General features: G+C 41.5%; 1 long non-coding RNA gene across 1 annotated transcript in view; it reads left to right on the top strand.

Moving 5' to 3' along the window:
• LOC136171000 (uncharacterized) overlaps positions 1 to 25,628 on the top strand; it is a 196,553-nt gene that overhangs the window by 158,096 nt on the left and 12,829 nt on the right. Inside the window, exon 2 of the long non-coding RNA XR_010663729.1 lies at positions 15,763 to 15,840. This is a non-coding gene — a long non-coding RNA (uncharacterized lncRNA). The remainder of the gene's footprint in view (positions 1 to 15,762; positions 15,841 to 25,628) is intronic.

Below are 25,628 nucleotides of genomic sequence, written 5' to 3'. Positions count from 1 at the left end.
CTGTATAGTCATAAAGGGTTTGATTTAGGTCATACCTGAATGGTCTAGTGGTTTTCCCAACTTTCTTCAGTTTAAGTCTGAACTTGCCAATAAGGAGTTCATGATCTGAGCCACAGTCAGATCCCAGTCTTGTTTTTACTGACTGTATAAAGTTTCTCCATCTTTGGCTGCAAAGAATGTAATCAGTCTTATTTTGGTGTTGGCCATCTGGTGATGTCCATGTGTAGAGTCTTCTCTTCTGTTGTTGGAAGTGGTTGTTTGCTATGACCAGTGCCTTCTCTTGGCAAAACTCTATTAGCCTTTGCCCTGCTTCATTCAGTACTCCAAGGCCAAATTTACCTGTTACTCCAGGTGTTTCTTGACTTCCTACTTTTGCACTCCAGTCTCCTATAATGAAAAGGACATCTTTTTTGGGTGTTAGTTTTAAAAGGTCTTGTAGGTCTTCATAGAACTGTTCAACTTCAGCTTCTTCAGCATTACTGGTTGGGGCATAGGCTTGAATTACCATGATATTGAATGGTTTGCCTTGGAAACGAACAGAGATCATTTTGTCGTTTTTGAGATTGCATCCAAGTACTGCATTTCGGACTCTTTTGTTGACCATGATGGCTGCTCCATTTCTTCTAAGGGATTCCTGCCCACAGTAGTAGATATAATGGTCATCTGAGTTAAATTCACCCATTCCAGTCTATTTTAATTTGCTGATTCCTAGAATGTCAATGTTCACTCTTGCCATCTCCTGTTTGACCACTTCCAATTTGCCTTGATTCATGGACCTAACATTCCAGGTTCCTGTGCAATATTGCTCTTTACAGCATTGGACCTTGCTTCTATCACCTTCTAACAACAGAATGGGAAAGACTAGAGATCTCTTCAAGAAAATTAGAGATACCAAGGGAACATTTCATGCAAAGATGGGTCCGATAAAGGACAGAAATGGTATGGACCTAACAGAAGCAGAAGATATTAAGAAGAGGTGGCAAGAATACACAGAAAAATTGTATGAAAAAGATCTTCACGACCCAGATAATCACAATCGTGTGATCACTCACCTAGAGCCAGACATCCTGGAATGTGAAGTCAGGTGGGCCTTAAGAAAGCATCACTACGAACAAAGCTAGTGGATGTGATGGAATTCCAGTTGAGCTATTTCACATCCTGAAAGATGTTGCTGTGAAAGTGCTGTACTCAATATGCCAGCAAATTTGGAAAACTCAGCAGTGGCCACAGGACTTGAACAGATCAGTTTTCATTCCAATCCCTAAGAAAGGCAATGCCAAAGAATGCTCAAACTACCGCACAATTGCACTCATCTCACACAGTAGTAAAGTAATGCTCAAAATTCTCCAAGCCAGGCTTCAGCAATACATGAACTGTGAACTTCCAGATGTTCAAGCTGGTTTTAGAAAAGGCAGAGGAACCAGAGATCAAGTTGCCAACATCCACTGGATCATCGAAAAAGCAAGAGAGTTCCAGAAAAACATCTATTTCTGCTTTATTGACTACGCCAAAGCCTTCAACTGTGTGGATCACAATAAACTGTGGAAAATTCTGAAAGAGATGGGAATACCAGACCACCTGACCTGCCTCTTGAGAAACCTGTATGCAGGTCAGGAAGCAACAGTTAGAACTGGACATGGAACAACAGACTGGTTCCACATAGGAAAAGGAGTACGTCAAGGCTGTATATCGTCACCCTGCTTATTTAACTTATATGCAGAGTACATCATGAGAAACACTGGGCTGGAAGAAGCACAAGCCGGAATCAAGATGGCCGGGAGAAATATCAATAACATCAGATATGCAGACGACACCACCCTTATGGCAGAAAGTGAAGAGGAACTAGAAATACTCTTGATGAAAGTGAAAGAGGAGAGTGAAAAAGTTGGCTTAAAGCTCAACATTCAGAAAACTAAGATCATGGCATCTGGTCCCATCACTTCATGGAAAACAGATGGGGAGACAGTGGAAACAGTGTCAGACTTTATTTTTTTGCTGGGCTCCAAAATCAGTGCAGATGGTGATTGCAGCCATGAAATTAAAAGACGCTTGTTCCTTGGAAGGAAAGTTATGACCAACCTAGGTAGCATATTAAAAAGCAGAGACATTACTTTGCCAAAAAAGGTCCATCTGGTCAAGGCTATGGTTTTTCCAGTGGTCATGTATGGATGTGAGAGCTGGACTATAAAGCAAGCTGAGCACCGAAGAATTGATGCTTTTGAACTGTGGTGTTGGAGAAGACTCTTGAGAGTCCCTTGGACTGCAAGGAGATCCAACCAGTCCATCCTAAGGGAGATCAGTCCTGATCTTTCCTTCCTTCATTGTAAGGACTGATGCTGAAGCTGAAACTCCAATACTTTGGCCACCTCATGCGAAGAGTTGACTCATTGGAAAAGACCCTGATGCTGGGAGGGATTGGGAGCAGGAGGAGAAGGGGACGACAGAGGATGAGATGGTTGGATGGCATCACCGACTCGATGGGAATGAGTTTGAGTTAACTCCGGGAGTTGCTGATGGACAGGGTGGCCTGCCGTGCTGTGATTCATGGGGTTGCAAGGAGTCGGACACAACTGAGCGACTGAAGTGAACTGAACTGATAATACAGTAGGTTCAGGTAGCTGCAAATATTATCATTCAGTATGGTTAGAGGATGAGATTGTTAGATAGCATCACCAACTCAACTGACATGAATTTGAGCCAACTCTAGGAGATAGTGAAAGACAGAGGATCCCATGCAGTTCATGGGGTCACAAAGAGTTGGACATGTCTTAGCAACTGAACAACAACAATGGCCAGAATAAGTGTAAGCACGGAGTGGTGATATGTGTGGCTAGATAAATGAAATGGGCCAGATCACAGAAGGTCCAGCATGCCATGCTAGGGTGGTTGGATTGTTATCTTGAAGCTAATGGAAGTCCTTTGAAAGATCCTTAATCTAGCTTGCGCGCACAGCTGACTATGGTTTTTCTTTCCTAGATAGGAACTGTATAGAATGAAAGAATCTCAGACAAAAGTCTTTTTAATGCTGTTCAGCTTGCTGTTTCAGGTTTGGTTACTTACGGTTCTTTATAGTTTTCTGGAGTGTACAGATGGGAAATGGTAGGTGAAGAGAGACCAGGAAAGATGGCTCTCGGGTATCCCTTCCCTTCTTCTGCTAACATTTTCCTTAGAGTGTTTCTGACTTCTAAAAATCCCAATGCTTGGCTAAGTCAGTTTTTCAGGCCTTAATTTATATGTCCCTTTCCCCAGGAAGCCTTCCATGACCATTTTGTTATATTGGACTGTAACTGTATATTTAATTCAGACTATAAATGCCTCCATGGATGGCTAGGTGTTGGTCTTATTTATTGTTGTCTCCTCAGTTTAGAGCTTAGTACAGTGCCTGGACTATACTCCACAAGTATTTTGAATTGAAAACCATCTTTAACTAAGGCTAACACAGATCAAAATAAAGTGAGTTGGGGTAAAGTTTAGATGGCCCCCTCTGCACACAAAATGAATGACTGTGGTCTGAATGAATTCCCCAAAACTTTTTTGGCCCTCTTCTACTTGAGATGAACAGGCACCAGGAAAATAAAAACTTCTCAGAATGACTCTGCTTTCAGGAGAGAGAATTCAAGAAACACAAACACTTGTGGGGAAAGGAAAATAGGATTGGGAATTTGCAGGCTGGAGCTGGGGCTCTGGCTTCTTGACTAATTATGATCTTAGACAATTGATGAAGTCTCTCTGAACAGAAGTTTCCTCCTCTATAAAATGTAGATAAAACAAAACCTGCCCAGCTTCTGTCACAGAACTCTTGTGATGATATGAAAAGGCTTTATGAGCTATAAAATACTGTACAGGCATTAATTATCAGAATTATATGTAACATTGCTGTGAGGCTTGCAACTTAAGGAAAGGCAAGCAAGTTCCCTGAGGTAGGAAGGGGCAGACTACAGAGACCCCAAATTCAATTTCTCAGAGAATTTTTCTCAGGGGCCAAGCTGGGGTTTTAGAAGCTGATTCCCTCAAAAAGAATGGTTTGCTTCATTTTCCTAGATTGTATTGCTTGGTCTTCATGGAGGGAGTTATAAAGCCCTAGTACTGGACACAATAAATAGGGTTCCTAAGTAGGATTGGGACACAGACAAGGCAAGATTGGGGGTAAGGAGACAAATCCTGGAGTGAGGGTTGGGGCTGTGCCTGAGACATGCCTTGGATGTTTTCATGCCAAGTCAACCCAGTCAAGTTTGTTTCTTGGAGACCTTTCTCAGGTTGATGTCTTGCTCCAAATGAGCCCTTGTTCATGGCGTAGTTTTACCTTTAAATACTTTCCAAAAGTCTGAAAAGCGGAGTAAAATTTTTAAAAGAGAGTCACCCTATCAGTCTGGCTTCTCTGCAGTTTCCAGACTGCTTCTTCTTTGTTGTAAGAGCTATCCACTTAGGGGTACCATGAAGTTGCTCTAACTTTAAATTTAAACTTGGCAAAGTTAAGAGCTGTGCAACTTGATCTGAATAGAAATGTGGTCACAAACCGTAAAGAAAGTCAATGAAAAAGGATTTTAATATTTTAGAAGCCATTTCCTCTGCTGCATTGGAAATTCAAATAGAACAGCATGGAGGCATGGGAATTAGAAGGAGAATATGAAACCTACCAGGACATGAGAGTGAAACAGATATGCCTGGTTTCCCTGTCCGTCATAAATAAAAAATTGTTAATAAGCAGCTCAAATATGGGAAGTCCTCCTTTTCTCCGTTAATCAAAGGATAAAAAGTAAAGAACACAGATGAAGTTTTGAAACTGAGCAATTTTGGCGTAACTATTGTGCTGTTAAATATTTTTGTATTAAAACATGTTCTTGGAAGATGTCTTGAACCGTTTGGTTATTTCGAATCACTTTCACACCCACATCTGTTTCCCATTATAAATCTCCTCAGGTTTAATTACTTTTTTCTTCATTCACTTTCTCATTGAAAAAAATTAATATATTTAATTTTACTTCCTCTATCCTTTTTTTCCCCCTCTCTTCTCTTTTAGATGTGTCTAAAATGTGGCTACTACCCAGAAATACCCAGATGGAGAGAATGATTCTTAATGCTAAAAGATCAGTAAAATCACTTTTCCTTTGATTCAGAAAATAGGCCTGTCAGTTTGTTAGGTGGAAATGTGTATTTGAAATCTGACAGAATGCCAACATATGACATCAAGTTGTAGGCCAGGAACACTCCTGCCGAGCGGATCCTCCAGTGACACGTTAAGGGGTGTGTTTACTGGGAACATTCCACCCAATGCAGACCCCTCAAGGTGATGAATTGCTTCATGTGTCTGCTTTGTGCTTTGAACTTGAAAAGCCCAATGTAAATACAAAGTATATTGTGATGGGGAATGGCCGGTGAGGATGCTAATGACAGGATGATAGATAAGAACCTTAGCTAAAAGTGACTTTAAGCACTTTAACAGAATTCAACATTTTCCTTCTTTTTGACGCAAGTAAATAGTGTTTGAATCCATGCAGCAATTCACTAGGTCTGATTCCAGTGCGCCGTATTGCTTTACTCCCATTCAGAATGATTTTCAGCTTTATACACATGGTACCTGAAGTTTTGTTTCCCATCTTGACATCTGTTTCTCCATCTCTTTGGCTGCCATTAACAACTAGAGAAAAGACTCTATAAAACTATATGCTGCTGCTAAGTCACTTCAGTCGTGTCTGGCTCTGTGCGACCCCGTAGACAACAGCCCACCAGGCTCCCCCGTTCCTGGGATTCTCTAGGCAAGAACACTGGGGTGGGTTGCCATTTCCTTCTCCAATGCATGAAAGTGAAAAATGAAAGTGAAGTCACTCAGTCGTGTCCGACTCTTAGCGACCCCATGGACTGCAACCTACCAGGCTCCTCCACCCATGGGATTTTCCAGGCAAGAGTACTGGAGTGGGGTGCCATTGCCTTCTCCCTATAAAACTATATAGCCTATCTCTAAACAGACTTAACTGGCCACACCTGAAAAGGAGTCCCTTCCCTTGAATGTATTGTGCAACCAAATGCTTTGCACCCCTTTCCCAACTTCCAATCAATTTGGGGCCTCAGGCTGGTGCAATCCATTGTTGACAGATATGTTTAATGAGCCTGGCTTTGAGTATTCTTAGCTGAGGGACTGTGGATTAGGTTTTATCTTATTTCGCATCTTGATTATTAATCTGGGAGGAGGCTTCGACATGCTAATGGAATGAAATGTGCTGTATGGACCAAGCTTGGAGACATTGCAAAGAGAAGGACAGCTTAGCAGGACTAGCGTGGGGCGGGCAGGTGGGCATGTGTTTTTGTGAGGGGCTGTTGGAGGGCAAAGTGGACCCTTTCCTGGGGCCGCCATGCTCAGCTTGCCCAACACGGAGCTCTTTTGCAATATGTTACTCACTGTTGGTTCAGGCCAAATTTGGGGAAATAATCAGAAACATGGGTTTTCCACATTAAGCAGGAAGCCAGAATGTGGCAGTGCTCAAACAGACCCAGAGGCAGCGACTCCTTCTGGGGTGGGCCGTTGGAAGATGTCTCATGAAGAGGCTTCACTGGGCACAGCTGGAAACCCCTTGTTCGGCCCACCTGAGTTAATTCCCCTACCCTATCAAACTGCTTCCAGAGCTGTTCCTCGCCTGGAGGAGAAAAGCAACCCAAACCTTCCTCTGATTGGAAGCACTCTCAAATAATCTAAAAAGTGGGATCTCTGTATTAGGAGATTCTTAACTTGATGAACTCGTTTTTATGGAGTTAGTAGAGGCTATGTATTCTGATTTCCCTTCCTGTGGTGATAAAAATGTTTTTCCCACATTAAATTTATAGACAAGGAGGCCTTACTGAATATTTAGTCAACACATAAAAGCAACCTAAATGTTTGTTGACAGATGAATGGATTTATATATGTATACAACAGAATGTTACTCAGCCATAAAAAATGAAGTTGTAACGTCAATTGTAGCAGCATGGATGGACTTAGAGATTATCATCCTGAGTGAAGTAAGTCAGAGAACGACAAATATCATGGTATCACTTATATATGGAATCTAACCTACCAGACAGATGAACTTATTTACATGACAGAAACAGAGTCAATGACATAGAAAGCAAACTTCCGGTTAACAAAGAGGAAAAGAGGGAGGGATAAAGTTACCTTTTGAGCATTTTGCTTATATTAAAGGATTCTCCTAGAATTTTCAAAGGCTCAGAAGATAGGAACCTATGAGCATGGGGAAAGATCCAGAGAAAGAACACTTTAAACCCATGATTTTATTCTTGTAACTGTTTCAGAATTGCCTGCTGATTTCAGAGCCATTTATATACCCAGTTCATTGGCTGGATGAATAAAGGAAACTTCCATAACATTTGGAAAGATGAGAATGTCAAGCAAAGTATAATTCTCCATGAAACTGTTCTGTCGTAGGCTTTTAACACGTTGGCTGTCAGTCTTCAGAGAATCATCATTGAAATGATTTGTGGAGAGAAGGCTTTCTTATCACAATTAGCTTTAAAGCACATTGGAAGATAGGGTGGGGGCTATTAGAAGCAGTAGGAGGGAAAATATAATAGAAGTAGTTCATGAAGACATTCCAGTTTTAGCAGAGTTCTTACTGTGTGTTTGGCAGATGAACACCCTCTTGCTGCTGCTTATTCGTCATAATATTTATATGTGAGAAAAAGTGCATGTAGAGTTTAATTGGTTTGAAAGTTGTTCTTCTGCCTTGAAATGAAGGGTATTGGACAAGTATAAATATAAGCATGATTATTTTTATTATCCTTGGTTTAAACTCCTGGCTTCAAAGGGCATTGAGGAGGGAGGGGTTCCTGACACTCAGGAGCCTCTGAAGTAGAACTTTTGATAGACCCTAAATATGAAAAATATGTCTTGCCCAGGAAAATAAACTTGACCTTTAAAAATTTTATTTTTTTAATGAAATAATGCTAGTACACAGACTTTTTCTTCTTTTAAAAAATGGCTCAAATTCTGTGTTTTATAAGTTTGAAAGCACCTGGCCAGCGCTGTGTGATATGCTTGGATGAGAGGAAAAGTCCTACCTGAAGAAAGAAGTAAAAGAGAGAAAAAAAAAAAAAAAGAAAGCAAAGGGAAAAGCAAATCAAGTTGAAATCAAACGAGGGGTAAAAATGTCAATGGAAAAATAGGAGAGTTCCAATCTTCTTAAATTTTTTATAGTGGCTTTAGAGAAAGCTTGATCACCCAAAGGACACACCACAGGGATTAGTGTTTGGAAATGAACAACAGATGTTGGATGTCAACAGACAATATCCCAGTGGGTGAAGAGCATTTAGGGTGATTGAAAGTAAAACACATTGTCAGATGATCTCTGGTACTTGGGTAAATCTTTGATAATGAGTAAGTTTCTCTTGCAGCTGTCAGAGATTCACTGGGACAACCCAGTGGTTTTTCTAGATAACAAGCTCCTAAGTGAACATCAGAGTGAAATTAATTAGGCAATGGTAATTTACAGAAAATCTTCTGTATATGTCACTGTACTTTGACATAAACCCTTCCCTGAAGGGAAATATAACTGAGAATGATCCTTTGATTAACAAACATCTTTGAGCAAGTTGGCTGGGGCAGAGGGAAAGTGTTGCTCTTTTCACCACTGGAATTGCTTCAAAAGCATCTTCCTTGGCCATCATATTTACAGGGTGACCGTACGCTACCTTCTAAATTACTGTTTATTCCATTACTGTGCTGTACTTTCTCCTTCATAGTTTTTCTCTTAAGTTTTGTGCATGCATCTGTTTCCTTGTTCATTATCTGTCTCCCCCACCAGAAAAACTCCATGAAATTAGGGATGACCTTTGTTTTCTTCATCATAGTGTACACAGAGCCTAGAATAGTACCTAGCATGTGTTTGGAACTTCAAAATGCCGGCAGTATTGCAGACAGAGTATTTAATTCTAGAATTTGAATAAATATGAATCACTTTGAGAAATAGAGAAGATAGAAACCAGGGAGAAGAGAAGATGGAAAAGAGTGATGAAGCACAATTTTCATATCCTTCGTGTTTCTTGACTTATGCATTGGGAAAGTACTGACTCTGGGTAACTGAGTGCAGGCAGCCTTTGGTCAATGTGGATGTCTTTGAGAAACTTGAGTAAATAGACAGTACAGGCTGGAAATGCTGTCTTTATTTCAGATGAGATCGCTGTTGCTGAGCATCAGATATACTCATCAGCTCATCCTTTTCTCATCTTCTTCCCTTTCCTGTCTACCAGTTCCAAACAAAAACACTTAAGGTTATTATTCTACTCTCAGAAACTCGGACACTCACAGTTCTTCCAAAAGACTCGATCTATCAATTATCTAGTAAATGTTCTCTGATGACATACTAAGCAATGAGGCCTCCCAAAGGGAACAAGACATAGCTTTAACTCCACATGGACTTATCATTAGTGACTAGCAGATCTCTAGCTGCCATTGTGACTGGTGAGAGTCCATGCTTACTGTTCTCTGTAGAGGATAATGACCGCAACAGGATCCTCTGGTCTCTAGCTTTATTCCTTTGCTAGGGGGCATCAGTGGGAAAGGAGTAGATCTAGGAATTCCAATGTTTACCTACTGTTTATTGAAAATAAGACAGTTTCAAAGCTGTGTTTAAAAAATGATTGCCATCTTAAAGTATAAACACAATTGTTCTGCAAAGCACTTCATTGAACTCTATTTCTCTCGTTTATTTAGTGAACTGGTTTCTCTACTGTGAAGGATCAGTCTGTTCACCAGTCAGATTGAAGGTCTACTGTATGCTAAGCTCTACTGTATGCGACGTGCTGTGGAAGCAAAATGAGGTGAACAGCATCCTTGTCCTCAAGGAGCCCACGGTCCAGTGGAGGAAACAAACCATGACCACAAAATAATATAGAAGGAACAGAGTATATGTAAGGTCCAAAAGTAACTGAGAAAAAGAGCCGTTTACTCTCTGAAGAATAAATGACATGAAAGACATGGGGAGGTGAGCCTAGTCAATAATATTTACTGTTTCGAGAAGAGAAGCTACTTTAAATTTCCCCTGAGTCTTGAGCTCACTGAGGCCTGAGTGGTGGAGGCATCTCTCTGGCAGGATGGGTAGCAGGGCTGGTTGCCACAGGAAAGCTTGTGAGCTTGTTCCAAGTTTAGTTTTAAATCCAAGTTTTGAAGTTATGGAGTCCACATGGCTTTAGCATTAAGACTTTGCTGGGAGATGAATCTAGCCTAGATATATTTTTTTATAAAGGTAAATCTATTCCATTTGAAAAATTATTCCTTAATTTGAGACTGCCTAGTTTGGTGTTAAAAATTCTGTTTCTTTGCAAAATGATAATGAAGAAAGGTTATTGTTGTTGTTGTAATACTTTTAATTAGCAGAGATAATCCTTGGATCAGGAAACAAAGATGCAAAAAAGAGGGTCAACCAAAATGGCAATAGGAGTCAGGAGTTTCTGGCAAAGTGAAAAGGTAGAAATGCAGAGGAAAGTGCACAGTGATCATAGTAGTAATGTGTGTTCCAGCAGGGAGACAGGCAGTAAGAAGATAAAAAGGGCTGGAGAGCTGGTAACCTGGTTGGGAAGGAGAGGTGCAACTTCTCACATTTACCCTGTATAAGCCCCACCAAGGAGTTACTTCCCTCTTTCATTTTTTAAGATTGATTTTTTTATTTGATGGTGTCTGGTTTTAGTGGCAGCACTCAGCACCTTCGTTGTGGCTGCAGGATCCTTTAGTTGCAGCATCTGGGCTTAGTTGCCTTGCATCATGCGGGATCTGAGTTCCCTGACTAGGATCGAACTCGAGACCCCTGCGTTGGAAGGCAGACTCTTAACCACAGGACCACCAGAGAAGTCGCAGAACTGCTGCTTTATTCTGTAATCAGACAGGTGTGAGTTTGACTTGAGTTCTTTCACTTACTAGCTTTCATCAGAATGCTATAAGAGTTTAATAGTGATAATCCACAGGAAGATTGTCTTCTTGTCGTTCAGTCACTAAGTCATGAACGGCTCTTTGAGACTCCATGCATTGCAGCACTCCAGGCTTCCCTGTCCTTTACCATTTCTCAGAGTTTGCTCAAACTAATGTCCACTGAGTGGTTGGTGATGCCATCCAACCATCTCATCCTCTGTTGCTCCTTTCTCCTCTTGCCCTCAATCTTCCCCAGCAGCAGGATATTCCAGTGAGTCAGCTGTTCATATCAGGTAGCCAAAGTATTGGAGCTTCAGCTTCAGCATCAGTCCTTCCAATGAATGTTCAGGGTTGGTTTCCTTTAGTATTGACTGATTTGATCTCCTAACTTTCCAAGGGACTCTCAAGAGTCTTCTCCAGCACCACAGTTCAAAAGCATTGTGTCTGGAGCAGGCACATGTTCAAAAAATATTACTACTATTACTACTCTGTCACTGATGATGACTATTCCTAGTAGGTAGTCTCATTAGTACTAAACACCATCACCACCAGCCTCAAAGCAAGACCCACTGTCAGTCAGCTTTGGGGCGAGATGAGAAGTCACACCTGCATGTTGGAGGGGCGTGCTGGCATGCTGGCGTGCTGCAGTCCATGGAATCTCAGAGCCGGACGTGACTTAGCGGCTGAACACCACCACCACCACCACCTGGGGTCTCTTCCTGAAGAGTCCCCGGAAACTGTGGGGTTTGCAGTGGAGAAGAAAGTGAAACCCCACACATAAAAACAGAGAAGGGGAGAGAATCCTGTAGCTACTCAGCTGAGGGTGTGGGTAGATTGGACTTCAGTTAGGGAGGAAGGGACGCAAACACAAAGCAGATGTCATAGGAAAATCACTGGAACGATTAAATAGCTAGAATGGCCAAGATACAGTAAAAAAATCAGTGGGTAAATTTACATTTCCAGATTATGAACAGAATCTGTATGTCAATTTTATGATTGTGACCCTCTATTTGCTACGAAGATGTCTTTGTCAGTTCTCAAGGATTTGGCGCACCTCGGATTTAAATAAAAAGTATAAATCTCTTTCTTTGATCTGGATTAGCCAGTTTTTAAACATTTTAAACTAGCTTCTCTGTCCAGCAGTTTGGAAAATGTTAATAGAAAGATATTAGTAATGATAATAATATGTATTTATCTTGCTATCATAACTTGGTTTAAGAAGAGAGCCAGTTGAGGAAGTAATTAGCCTTCCATTAAAGAAGAGGGTGGTTAAGATAGGCTGGACCTGGGTGTGTGTCCATGATCCCAGAATTCTAGAACCCAATAAATCATTTCCCCACTTACCAAAACTGGGGTGAGCAGGGGAAATACAGGTAAGAATGAGCTGCAAAGCCTCTCAAGGGTCTATAGTCTAGTGAGTGAAGCACGTAAAAAGAATTACAGTATGACGTGGGAAATAGGGCCTCAAATAACGCTATGTGGGAACCTAGACAAAATGCCTCGCCTGCATGAGGTGGTCATTGAAGATTTCCAGAAGCATCCAGGCTGAATCACTTGAACAGGAATTTTAGAGGTGGATGGTTGGAGGAGTGATTGGGGAAGAATTTTTAGGGTAGAGAGCTGTCTGTTTTTGTTGCTCAGTCGTGTCCAACTCTTTGCAACCCCATGGACTGCAGCACGTCAGGCTTCCCTGTCCTTCACCGTCTCTGTCTGTAAAGAAAGCTTTTACCTTTTGGAGAACAAGTAGTTCAGTGCAGCTAAACATGGGTTACCTGAGGGGTTCCGTCTTCTGCCGAAGATGGAACTAGGTAGGCACTGATCACAAGTGGGTTTTTATGCCTCAATAGCAAATATGGATTCATCCTATATAGGTGGAGAAGCACTGTGACCAGATAATATTTTAGAAAGATCTTCTGACCCTGGCATGGAGACTAGATTGAAGGGTTTTGGGATTGAAGACGGGGACTCAAAGTAGGAGACTGCCCTATGGTGCAGGTGGGAAGTCACAGGGCTTACACAGAGGCGGTGGGAGTGGAGAGGAAGGAGGAGGAGGACCTGAAAGTCGTGTGGGTGGCAATAATGGGTGATGGAGTAGAGAAGGGACTCTTAGATTATGTTCTGAATTCTCTTAGGCACTGGGTAATTGGGGATGCCAATCCCAATTTAGAGCCTACAAGACAGGTAAGGGTGAGGGGCCTTCTTTGAAACATACTCTATTCTCTGAATAAAGATCAATAAAGGGATTCTAGGTACAATACTCGCCCCATGTTTCACATGAAATTAAAAAGCACTTGCTCCTTGGAAGGAAAGCTATGACAAACCCAGACAGCATATTAAAAAGCAGAGACATCATTTTGCCAGCAAAGTCTATATAGTCAAAGGTATGTTTTTTCCAGTAGCCACGTGTACAGATGTGAAAGTTGGACCTTATGAAGGCTGAGTGCCAAAGAATTGATGCTTTTGAATTGTAATGTTGGAGAAGACTCTTAAGAGTCTCTTGGACTGCAAGGAAATCAAACCAGTCGATCCTAAAGGAACTCCAACCCTGAATATTCACTGGAAGGACTGATGCTGAAGCTCCAATGCTTTGGCCACTTGATGAGAGGATGAGAAGGGTAGATAGTGTCACTGACTCAATGGACATTAATTTGAGCAAACTCTGGGAGATAGTGGAGGACAGAGGAGCCTGGCACACTGCAGTCCATTGGGTCACAAAGAGTCAGACATGACTTAGGAACTGAACAATAGCAACAATCTCCCAGACATTTTTTCCTTCCCTGGGAATGCCTTCCTCCATATTTCTGCAAATTCAAGAGCTATCTATTCTTCTAGGTTGAACACAAATCCCAACTGGTCTTTGGATTCTCCACCAGACAGAAGTAATCTGTTCAGGGGTTCACTCCTATAGCTCTGTTCTTCTGAGAATCAGTATAGGATTGTTTTAAGAATGTGGTTCTGGAGCGAGACTGTGTGGGTTTAACTTTACCTCTATCACATCTGAGTCATCTGGTCTAACCACTCTCTGCTTCCATTTTCTCATTTGAAAAAAGGGAGCTAAGATTAGCACCTACCTCACAAGCTTACTTGAGTACTAAATGAGTTCTTATGGATAAAGCAATTCAAACAATGCCAGGCACATAGGAAGTGTTCACAAATGCTGGCTGTTACAGGCATTCCTCTTCTGGTACTAAACCCTTCCTATATTGTGTTTTAATTATTTATGTAAATATTCCTGATGAGACTGTCAACTTCTTGGGGTTAGGAATCACCTTTTGAATTTTTGAATCACCTTTTGAATTTTTGAATCACCTTTTGAATACAACAGATATTTGTTGATTCATCAGTCTGTCTGGACTATTGTTTTGAAGTACATACAGAGTGTTCTTGTTTAGGACAAGCAATACATTTCAACCTATTTTTTCTGGGGGCTTCAGCCAAGTGTTTTAAATAATTTGAGAGTTTATCATTGATGGCTGAGACATGTTGTCATTCATATCTATGGTTTTCCTGCTGCTGAATATTTGGTCAGGAATGCAACCACCAATTATTTAATATTTCTAGTGGGAAACATGATCTTCTTTATGACTCGGTTTCCAGGAATGGGTGAAAACTGAGGACTATTTGTGCTTTTCTAAAGAACACTAATATACATTGTCTCAGATCTCATAATTTCTTACTTTTTCTGCCTACCTGCCTGACACTAAGCCAAGAGAAGGACTTGCTTAGTGTGGGTACAGTTGCCCACCCACACAATTGTATGGTCTAGTAATTCTAGACCATATTTTCCCAATTTAATAGTGAGTATATATATCTGTGAATCTTTATATTTGTCCTGTAATTTTCTTTTTTGTAGCATCCTTGTCTGGTTTTAGTATCAGAGTAATAACTGGTCTCATAAAATGAGTTTGGAAGTGCTCCTTCCTTTTCAATTTTTTTTGGAAGACTTTAAGAAGGATTGGAAAAAATTGTTTCAGTATTTGATAAAATTCACCAGTGAAGCCATCTGGTCCAGGGCTTTTATTTGTTGGGAAAATTTACATTACTGATTCAATCTCCTTGCTCATTATTGATCTGTTCAGATTTTCTATTACTTCATGATTCAGTCTTGATAAGTTATATGTTTCTAGGAATTTATCCATTTTACTAAATTATTTAATTTGTATATAATTTTCATATTCTTTTATGATCCTTTGTATTTCTGAGGTACTAGTTGTAATGTCTCCTGTTTCATTTATAATTTTTTTTTTTTACTGTTTCTTTCTTTAAAACTTTTATTGGGGTATAGTTGATTTACTATGATTTTAATTTTACGGAAGATCTTTTGCCATCCATTTACTTTCAGCCTGTGAGTGTCAATAAAGAAAGCTTAAATGAATCTCTTAGAGGCGGCATAGAGTTGGATCTTGTTTTTTCCCTATCCAGTCACCCTGTCTTTCAATTGGAGAATTTAGCCATTTACATTTAGCATAGCTATAAGGATATTTTGTTAATTGCTTTTTGATTGTTTTGTAGTTCCTCTCTTGTCTTTCTTTGTGAATTGATGACTTTTTGCAGTGTTATGCTTTAATTCTTTTCTCTTTGTCATTTGTGTTTCTGTTATGTTTGTTTACTTGATGATCGCCATGAGGCTTTCAAAATGTACTTCATATTTATAACAGCCTGATTTAAACTGACAACTGTTTAACTTCAATTGCATAAGAAAGTTTTACGTATTTACTTGCCCCTCTCCTATTTTTTGCTTTGATACCATAATTTGCATCTTTTTATGTTGTTTATTAATGAACAGAATATTGCAACAGCTGTTATTTTATCACTCTTACCTTTTAGCTTGTGTGCTACAGCTCACGGTGATTTTCACGTTACCACTGCAGTTGATCCAGGGCCGCATCAGCAATGGGAGGGAGATAGTCACAAAGGGGGAGGCCAGAGCGCAGCTCAGGTAGCTCCAGGTAAGCTCAGGAGCAAGAGTATCTGTATATCTCTAGGCTCTCCTCCCATTTCTTTCCTCTGATTTGTTTCTCTCCTGCTCTTCCTGCTCTCATTTTATTTTTCACTTTTCCTGTTTTATTTTCCTCTGTCTTCTTTCCTCTTCAGTCACCCTCTGCTCAACACGGAAGCCCTTTCCCTCTTCTGCCTTCCTCTTACCTTTGAACAGCTCTGTCCTCTGCACTTTTTTCCCCTCAGGCCCCTGGAGAGGAGAGGAACTTTCTATTGCTAGGTAGATATGTGCTTGCAGTTCTGGGAAGCATTCTGAGCTACTCATATCTCCTCCCACATTCTGATCTAAAATTTCTATTGAGAGCCTCAGCCTCATTCTTGACTTTAGTGGCCACTGTTAGCTTTCAGGGTTGGTTCCTATCTGCCTTGTACAAATTGTGATATGATCTGAGGGTGTTCCCACTGGTTTCTGTAGCTTTCACTAGCTAAATTGCTCTTGCTGTTCTCCACTTAATACTAAATGCAGCCAGTGACAATACCAGTTTGATTAACTCCAAAGAAGTGGTCCTCTACTTTATGATTTTGTCCACCAGGGACATTTGGCATTATCTAGAGATATATTTGGTTGTTACAGTTGGGTAGCAGGGAGGGATACTAGCATCGAATGGGTAGAGGTCAAGGAGTCTGTATGCATAGGACAAAGGGCTTTTCTGATAGCTTAGTTGGTAAAGAATCCACCTGCAATGCAGCAGGAGACTCTGGTTCGATTCCTGGGTTGGGAAGATCCTCTAGAGAAGGGATGGGCTACCCACTCCAGTATTCTTGGGCTTCTCTTGTGGCTCAGCTGGTAAAGAATCTGCCTGCAATGTAGGAGACCTGGGTTTGATCCCTGGGTTGGGAAGATCCCCTGGAGAAGGGAAAGACTACCCCCGTCAAAAGAGGTTATCCAGTCTAATTAATGTCGAGAATATTGGGAATGAAAAACTCTGATCCAAAGGTATTTATCTTGGAACTTGCAGATACAGTGAATATGCAAATAATAACAGGATTAATCAAAACCAAGTTAAATATCAATAAACTAAGACAAGCAGTGGGGACATCTTGAGGTGGCAGACTGTAAATTTGCCTGCTTTAATAACAGTAGAAATAATTCTTTGTGCTCTACCCGCTTTCTGATTTTTACTTATAAAAATTTTATTCACTAGCTCTCCCATCCGTCGCAGTCACCCTGTGAGCCTGGTATGTGAGATATTTTGAATATAAAGAAACTGAGGGGTAGAGACTATGATGACTCTCCTTAGGACCCTGGCCAAACATAGATCTGTGGATTTTTATCCAAGGCAAAAAACACAGGGCTGTTCATACAGCTCAACTGAGCTGTAATGGCAGAAAATAAGGGCAGAAACTAAAGCCGCTGTCACAAAGGAAGGACTCTCCCAGTTCTCCATTTGGTATTTAAAAATAAGAGTGAAAATGGCATAGCTTGAATCTGAGCTAATGCTTGCCACTTTGTGAATGCTCTAACAGTGCATTGCCTTCGAAACAAATTGGCCCTCGTCTACAAAGGTTTCTTTTTTGTACTCTCGCAAACTCATTTTTAATGGCTTGCGTGGCATCGGCTGTGCCCCAGAGCTGTAATGAAGCACTCTGCAAGTCCCCGCACGCGAGTCAGAAATGAATCTCACAGAGAGGAAAATGCTGGAACGCTAATAGGTTTTAATCCTAGGTAAGCAAACCTAATTGAGCCACTACCATGTGCTTTTTAAATCTAAATGTCATGAAATTTTCAGTGCTTTTCTCTTGCCTGCAAATCAGTTTTGGCCCAGAGACAGCCAAGTAGGGATGAGAAGGGAAAAATGTCAAATACACGTACTGCCCAGAAGCACACCTTGAGAAGGGTACAAGGACCATCCAGGCAAAACAAAAAAATAATTGATGGCGCGCAGGGGAAACTGGCTTCATAGGGCAGGCGTGTGCAAAGCCTGTAAGTGCAGCAGACACACATACCACAATATATTTGATCCTATCTTCAATATCTTGGGTGGAGAAGGGGTGTTGAAATCTGAAAATCTCTTGTTATGTGGATTTTCTCCTTCGGTTTTCATTTAAGTGGAAAAGCAGTGTTTGTATATTGCACTTTATTGCATTGACACTGGCCAATTTACTGAGTGAGATTTAATTGCCAAGCACCCAGTTTTATACTTCATTTTGCGCAATACCTTGATAGCTTTTGATAAATGCTTAATCATTCTGAAAACAATGATCTCTGGATATTGAGGTACAACAAATTGGTTTTATGCCAGTAAGACTTTCTGTGTATGCGGGAGTCTGGAGGCATGTTTTGAATTTTTTCCCCTAGCTGGTGTTTGACCGTGGAACACAGAGATAGCCTCAAGGCCTCACTTTCAGGCCCTTTGGGGGCCATGTGTGTTGGCCCCACTTTCATCATGCTTCTCAGTACTTAATGTGTTAATTGTTATAAACAGAACCATGGGGGTGTTCCTCTTCTCTCTAATGGAAGGGAAATTGTGTACCTGGTCATAGCACAACAGATTGAAATAAGCTGAATTATAGAAATGTTGAGACCCTACAAAAATACATTGAAAATTAGCCATATTTTCAAGTTTGCCTTCATATGTCTTTGCAAAGCTTACTATGTACAAGGTGTGGTTCCAAGGGCTTTATTACTCTAATCCTTCTAAAACTTTTCATAGGTACTATTATCATACCTGTTTTAAATGCTGAAACTAAGGCACAGAGAGGTTAAATAATTCACCAAAGCTGACACAGCTCATAGGAGACATATGTAGAATTTGAATCCAGACCGTTTCTGGAACCTTTTGGTGTGCCTAAACATTCTACTACACTTCTCAGAAGTAGTAGTATGAATATTCACTAGTGAATTGCATTAATTTTAGAGACCCTCTGTTGTGTGTTCTTATTATCTAAGGCTATGAATAATTTGCAGCTACTCAAAAAGCCTAATAGGTCTGAAAAATTTTGGTCCCACTCAAGTGCACTCCTCAACACCCTACAGATGCCCCCTTCTACAGATTTAGCAGCCTCTATATAATGGTCCTACCAACATTTTAGATCAGTATTTAAAGCAAGGCTACAAATGATTCTCAGACCGTAAGCAAAAATTCTGGTATCCTGCAACATACTTGGGAGAGTCAGGATGAAGAAGAAAACAAAGTTCAATGTGTCCTTCCTACGACCTGCTTTGTTATAAATCTGCAAGTTAGTAGTCCCAGGGATTCTTTCTTATCTGTGGCTTTGGAAAATGGAAGAACTAGAGAGAGGAAGATAGATTCAGAAGGTCAAGGATGATGCTTTCCAGACTTTAACGTGCTTGTGAATCTCCCAGAGACCTTGTTAAAGTGCAGGTTCTTTTCTGTAGGTAGAGGGTGTGTCCAGAAACCCTGGATTTCTGTTAAACATCTAGGTGTTGCTGAAGCTACTGGTCCATGGGTCATATTTTGATGCAAGGATCTATAATCAACTAATAGCACCACCACCACCTGGAAGGTTGTTAGAAGTGCAGATTCTTGGATTCTAAGCCAAGCCTAATGAATCAGAATCTACATTTCAACAAAATCTCCAGGTGATTTATTTGCACTTTAATTGTTTGAGAAATAGCAGCCTAGAGTATTCTTCACATGATGAAGATGGACATAAATCATTCAACACACCTGCAAATGAATTGCCATGGCAGAAAGAAAGACAGATAATATAAAGTTCTCATTAGAAGTTCCACTTAGGACGTCCCTGGTGGCTCAGTGGTGAAGAATTCACCTACCAATGCAGGAGAGATACAAGTTCGATACCTGGTCCAGGAAGATCCCACCTGCTGTGGAGCAACTAAACCCGTGCGCTACAACTACTGATCCTATGCCTTAGAGCCTGCAAGCCACAGCTACTGAAGCCCACACACCTAGAGCCTGGGCTGTGCAACAAGAGAAGCTACCGCGATGAGCAGCTTGCCTGCTGCAACTAGAGGAAAGTCGGCACAGCAGCGGAGACCCCGCACGGCCAAAAATACATACATAAATTTGTATAAAAAATTACCATTTAAGTCTTGTATACCTCTTTTCTTTGTGACTGCTTCAATAGCTGAAAAAGCACCTGGAATATACTACTGAAAGCTAACTTTCAAAAGTTGGTAGCATCTTTTATTTAGAGGTGATATTCATCTCAAGTTATTTCCTCTTTAGGATCAGGCTATCAGGCAAACACTTGAACACTGAGAATTTAGAAGAATGACAAGAATTGCTCCATCTCTGGATGGCCGAGTCACCTGCAGAATGCTGTATGGTGCCGTCAGCCTGGATTGGGATTGGACACACTGTGCCCCGTGCAGAGATGCCAGTGGGCTTGTACCAAATACTGGTCCTTCTTATGCGAAGTGCCCAGGCCCCTGTGGGGGCAGAAGGGTGAAGGTCTAACCTCCTCCCTCAGCATGAATGGTAGCTGCCCCAGATGGCAGTTGCTGTGGGGCAGGTTTGGGGAGGGCAGTCCTCTGTTGGCTGGGGTGCCACTGACTAGGGGAGAGTGGAGACTGAGAACCCACCCCAGAGAGGAGGAGAGATGGTGGGAGGTGGGGCCAAGCCAGGCTTCGGGCCACATGCAACTTGCCCCCTCCCGCCCCGGGATGCTGCATTGCCCTGTTGAACTTCACTCACACAACACAAAATTCCAAGATCAAATCTCACCTCTCCCTCTTCTGGTGAGACCTCTTTACTTACCGGAAGAACTGTTTACTTTTTCTGAGCCCTGGTGTCTTCAGCCATGAACTGGAAATAATAATAGTGAATCCTACTTCCTGGGGTTCTTGTGAGGATTGACTGAGCTGTTGAGTGGACGTCCTTATCATAGCACCTGGCACTCAACAGATGATAGCTATTATTCAGAGAGTAAAATTATCATGTACTCTTCTATGACACCGTTATATGTTTATTAATTTGATTGTTAGCAATGATCATTTGATGTAAATTGGAACATCCTATTTCCATAAAGGTCAGTTTGTATATGTCACTCATAACGATCCTGTCATCAGGATTCATCAGGATGTCAGTCCTTCTTCCTGGATTCCACCTGGCTCACTGTAGGATTGGGTTTTTTCCTTCCCGAAGGACTAGCAACTCTGTTCTAGCATCAGCTTACTTTTGTGCTGAGTGTTATATAGGCTTTCTTCCTCTTGGATTCGTTTTTCTTGTTCTTGGCTCCTCTGTCCATGGAATTCTCCAGGCAAGAATACTGGAGCGGGTTGCCATTCCCTTCCCGACCCAGGGATCGAACCTGGGTCTCCTGCATTGCAGGCAGATTCTTTCCCATCTGAGCCATCAGGGAAGCCTGTTTTCTTCCTCTTGGTACCCATATATTTTCTGAATCAATGATCTGCAAAGTATAAATAATACAAGGATCCTTTTAGGTAAATATTTGCTGCTCAGAAATATTGCTTTCTGAGCAGAGACAAAGGTTCCATTTAAGCCTAGTGTTGAGGAGATTGGTGGTCTGCTACTTGCCCCGCTACTTGCCCCTTCATCACATCAGTTACAGGGAGAGTGGAGTTATCCCCACTCAGATTTATGTGGGCCTTTCTTTGGGTCAGAAAACCAACTCCAGGCTAATTGTATTCTTCTTATTGAATAATAAATGAAGATCAAGGTCTGCTTGGCTCTGAATATAAGCCAACTTGAGTGTGAGTTGAATATCAAGGCCAATAGGCCTTTTCTGCAAATAAACACTGCTTTTTAGATTAGTTAAAAACCAAACAAAAGAAGAAGCAAAAATAACCCAAGCCACGAATGATTCAACAGTAAAAGAACACTCTCTTCAGGGACCTCGGGTCCCAGGTGGCGCGCATCTGGATGTCTTTAGCGTTGCAGGACTTTGAATGCTGAAGGCTGAAAATACTCCAGCCCAGCTCTCCCTGGTATCGATTTCCCTCATACTGATTTAGTGGCAAGCCTTTTGGCATCTCTCTACCACTTCCAGAAGCTGAGCTTTGGCCCCAGAAGGCTTTATTTAATGAAAACTTGGGGCTTATGCTGTGAGAAAGCTGCCCCAGGAGTTGAGCTTGTAGATATCCCGATGGAGAAAACATGCAGACAGGAGTCATGTGCTCAGTCCATTCAGGGGATGGGGTGATGATATGAAGCCTCCACTAGAGTATTTGTGTTAGAAGAGGGAGCAGCAGCCCGTGGATGACTGTTGAAAGTGAACAGAAGCTCTTGTTACTGAAAGATAAAGTGCTTATATGAAATATGTACCAAAGTTTCACTGGGAGAGGAAATCGGGGGGAGGGGGCCACGTATGGGGATTTTGGAGAAGACTGTCTGGCTGTACATTAGAACCTGATTACAGACAGTGATGGACTGCCCAGGTGGCTCAGCCGCAAAGAATCTGCCTGCCAGTGCGGGAGACACGGGTTCGGTCCCTGTGTTGGGAAGATTCCTTAGAGAAGGAAATGGCAACCCACTCCAGTATTCTTGTCTGGAGAATCCCATGGACAGGGGACTGGGGTCGCAAAAGAGTTGGACACAGTTTAGCAGCTGAACAACAACACAGACATCGATGGCCTTTGGGAGTTAAACTGGAGCATTTTTTAAAAAATAAACTTTCTATTTGGGAACAATTTTGGATTTACGGAACAAGTGTAACCATAGTAGAGAGAGGTTCCATAGACTCTGCATTCAGGTTCCCTTGTTAGTAACATCTCAGATTACTTACATTACTATGGTACATTTGTTACAGCTAATAAATGAATGCTGAAAAATTATTATTAGCTAAAGTCCATACTTTAGAAAAACAAATTTCCTTTGTTTTTACCTAATGTCTTTTTTTGTTGTTCCTAGATCTCATGCATATTATGTTAGTCATCTTGTCTCCTAAGGCTCCTCTTTGCTGTGATAGTTCCCAAATTTTCTTTTGTTTTTGATGACATTGGCAATTTTGAGGAGTACTGGTTAGATATTTAATCAAGTGCCCCTCAGCTGTGAACCCAGCATTTGTTTCATGCTTTTCTCATGATTAGACTGAGATTATGTGTTTCAAGGAGGAAGACCCCAGAGGTGAGGTACCCTTTTCATCATATCATTTCAAGGGTATATATGAGTCACATGACCTATTACTGTTAATGTGCCAAGAGTGTTTTCAATGGAAAAGTGAACTGGAGCAGGTATTGAGTGTCAGAAATTAAGACTATTTTACCCCCCAATTGTGGTATATTTCAGTGGAAGCTAAAAGGGACACATTAAAGAACCATCAATATTAATGAACCATACAAATACACATCAGATGATGATTTTTACAAGGAAAAAAAATTAGTTTCGCTTATCACAAAAAAGAAATCATAGAAACATATGAACAAGGGGAAGAATGAAACATACCTGACCCCAGTTCCAGTTGCAAACTGAAAGAGTTCCAGTTTCTCAAACTAGTTTTCCGTGAAATAGCCTTGTAAGGGAGAAGCTCTAAAGAACATAAGTCTGAAACTTAGACACTCTGCCCATTCAGAAATAGATTGTTAATAAGAGAGATTTAGGAGTTTCTCATCATACCCCGATTGTTACAGGGCAGAGGTCTTTAGGAAATAGCCAGCTGGCCATCTGAACCTCTGTGGCTCCCGTGTCCAGCAAGGTATTGATTTTTAAAAGTAGCAGTTAAAAAATTCACAACAAAATAATCACAATCATACATTCTTGTACTTTTGGAATATAAGTTCTCCATCGTATCTGCATTAAGGACTTTGTGCAGTTTGCTGTACTCTCGGGACCTCATACCTCAGAAGTTGTGAGTTTGACTACTTTAGTGAGCCTAGGCAATTTTCACCATGGCTGAGGCCCCAGAGTCATCCACCTGAGTCACTGGAGCGATTATAAGCATGGAGGACTAAGATGCATCCCTGCTGATGGCAGTAGACAGCCTTTTTGGTTTTGAATGTCCCAGGTAAGCGTCTTGTGTTGGAGTGGTTGAGGGAAGAATTTGAAGGGAGCTGTATTAGTTTGCTAGGGCTGCTGTAACAAAGATCCACAAAAAGAGTGGTGAAGGCAACAGAAATTTATTTTCTCAGAGTCTTGGAGGTCTGGGGTTCTCCGAGGGGTTCTTTAGAAGCGTAAGATGAAGGCGACAGTAGGGTTGATTTCCTTCTAAGGAAGGAAATCCTTGGCTTGCAGATGGCTATCTTCTCCCTGTCTTCAGCTGGCCTTCCCTCTGTGTGTGTCTGATTTCTAATCTCCTCTTCTTATAAGGGGACCAGTCATACTGCATTAGTGCTCATGCTAATGACCTCATTTAGCTTTAATTAGCAATCTAAAGGCCCTACTTCCAAATAGAGCCACAATCTGAGGTGCTGGGGATTAGGATTTCAACCTACAAATCTTGGAGGGACACTGTGGAGCCCATAACAAGAAAGGCAAAGGATTTGATGAAGAAGGCACTGCCTCACCCTCCAGGCCCGGGTTTCCAGGAGTCTGGGATAACTGACATCTGATGCTTACCTTTGGCTGGGCTGTTTGAGGGGATTATAACAATGGAGAAAATGTGAACAGGAGCACTTCATGTGGGGGAGAGAACGTGCTGTGTGATACGCTTTGTCAGTTGCCCATTTCTGGAAGATACCTGCGGTGTTTGCACAGCTGTTCCAGCATTGTCCACACTGGCAGCCCGAAGGCTGATTTCCTGGTGAATTTTCACCTAATTTCCTTTGCATCTGCCTTATATGTGATAGTTTCATTCCTGCACTTAAAAAAAAATGCGCCAGCCTTTCTGCTGACATTAATTTACAGTGAGAAATGTAATCATCTAGTGGACTGGATGCTCTGTCTCCTTTGGCTAGCATGTGCTTTCCCTACAGGCAGATCTAAGCGGGAAGCCAAATTATCATCAGAGGGCGGCTTGGCGAGCATGGAATCAGGCCAGGGGAGTTCGTTATGAGATTTGGCATTCCTGTGCTTTTTATTCTTTATACCAAGCAGCGCTGAGAAGCACAGACTCGCTGCCTGTGGCTGGCAGCCTCTGCCCTTGCTGTTCCTCTGACTTTCCACTGGCCCCTCGGGTGAGCTACTTGTAAAGCAGGACCCAGCTCAACCACCTCCTACTCTGGAAAGCCTCGATCTTACCCCAGACAGAGGTAGTTCGTCGTCTTCTTTACCCATGTAGTACTTTACACTAAGTGTATATTTTGCATCGTGTTCTGTGGTTATTAACCCACCAGCCTGCTCACTGAGCTCGGAGGAACTTGAGTCAAGGGACTTTTTATCATGGCAGATGGTCAGTGTTCAATAAATACTCGATTAATGGGAGCAGTGGTTATGATGACTTACATTATGCTAAGGCTTTTCAAAATTTTTTATTTGGAGGATAATTGCTTTACAATATTGTGTTAGTTTCTGCCATACATCAACTGCTAAGGCTTTATATATATACTTCTATTTGCTTCATAGTTTTCAAACATTTTCCATTAAGCTGTTTTAAGGCATGAGCTTATACTATACTCATAGCTGTGAGGTGACACAGGCAGAGAAAAGATCCTTTGAGGCTAAATAATTTATCCAACTCTCAACACGATTTCCACCGAGACTGTTTGTCTTTGGGACTGAATCTTGTCTCCCTTCTGAGTGCATGGTGTTCTCCTTCCAAAGGAACCTTCTTAGCCCTGTCTTACTGGGGAGAGTTCTGCACTCCAGAACCGTTTTCTCCCCTCTTTTGAGCAACCAACCCTTCCTCAGGCATCTCCCTTCCCATTTCTGGGTCAAACTCTCATTCCCTCCGAAACCTCGTCTTCAGGAGAAAGCAA

Source organism: Muntiacus reevesi, chromosome 6 (assembly GCF_963930625.1).
Source record: "Muntiacus reevesi chromosome 6, mMunRee1.1, whole genome shotgun sequence".
Classification (NCBI taxonomy): domain Eukaryota; kingdom Metazoa; phylum Chordata; class Mammalia; order Artiodactyla; family Cervidae; genus Muntiacus; species Muntiacus reevesi.
The sequence above is the reverse complement of the archived record's forward strand: the minus strand, read 5'-3'. Positions and strand labels throughout refer to the sequence as shown.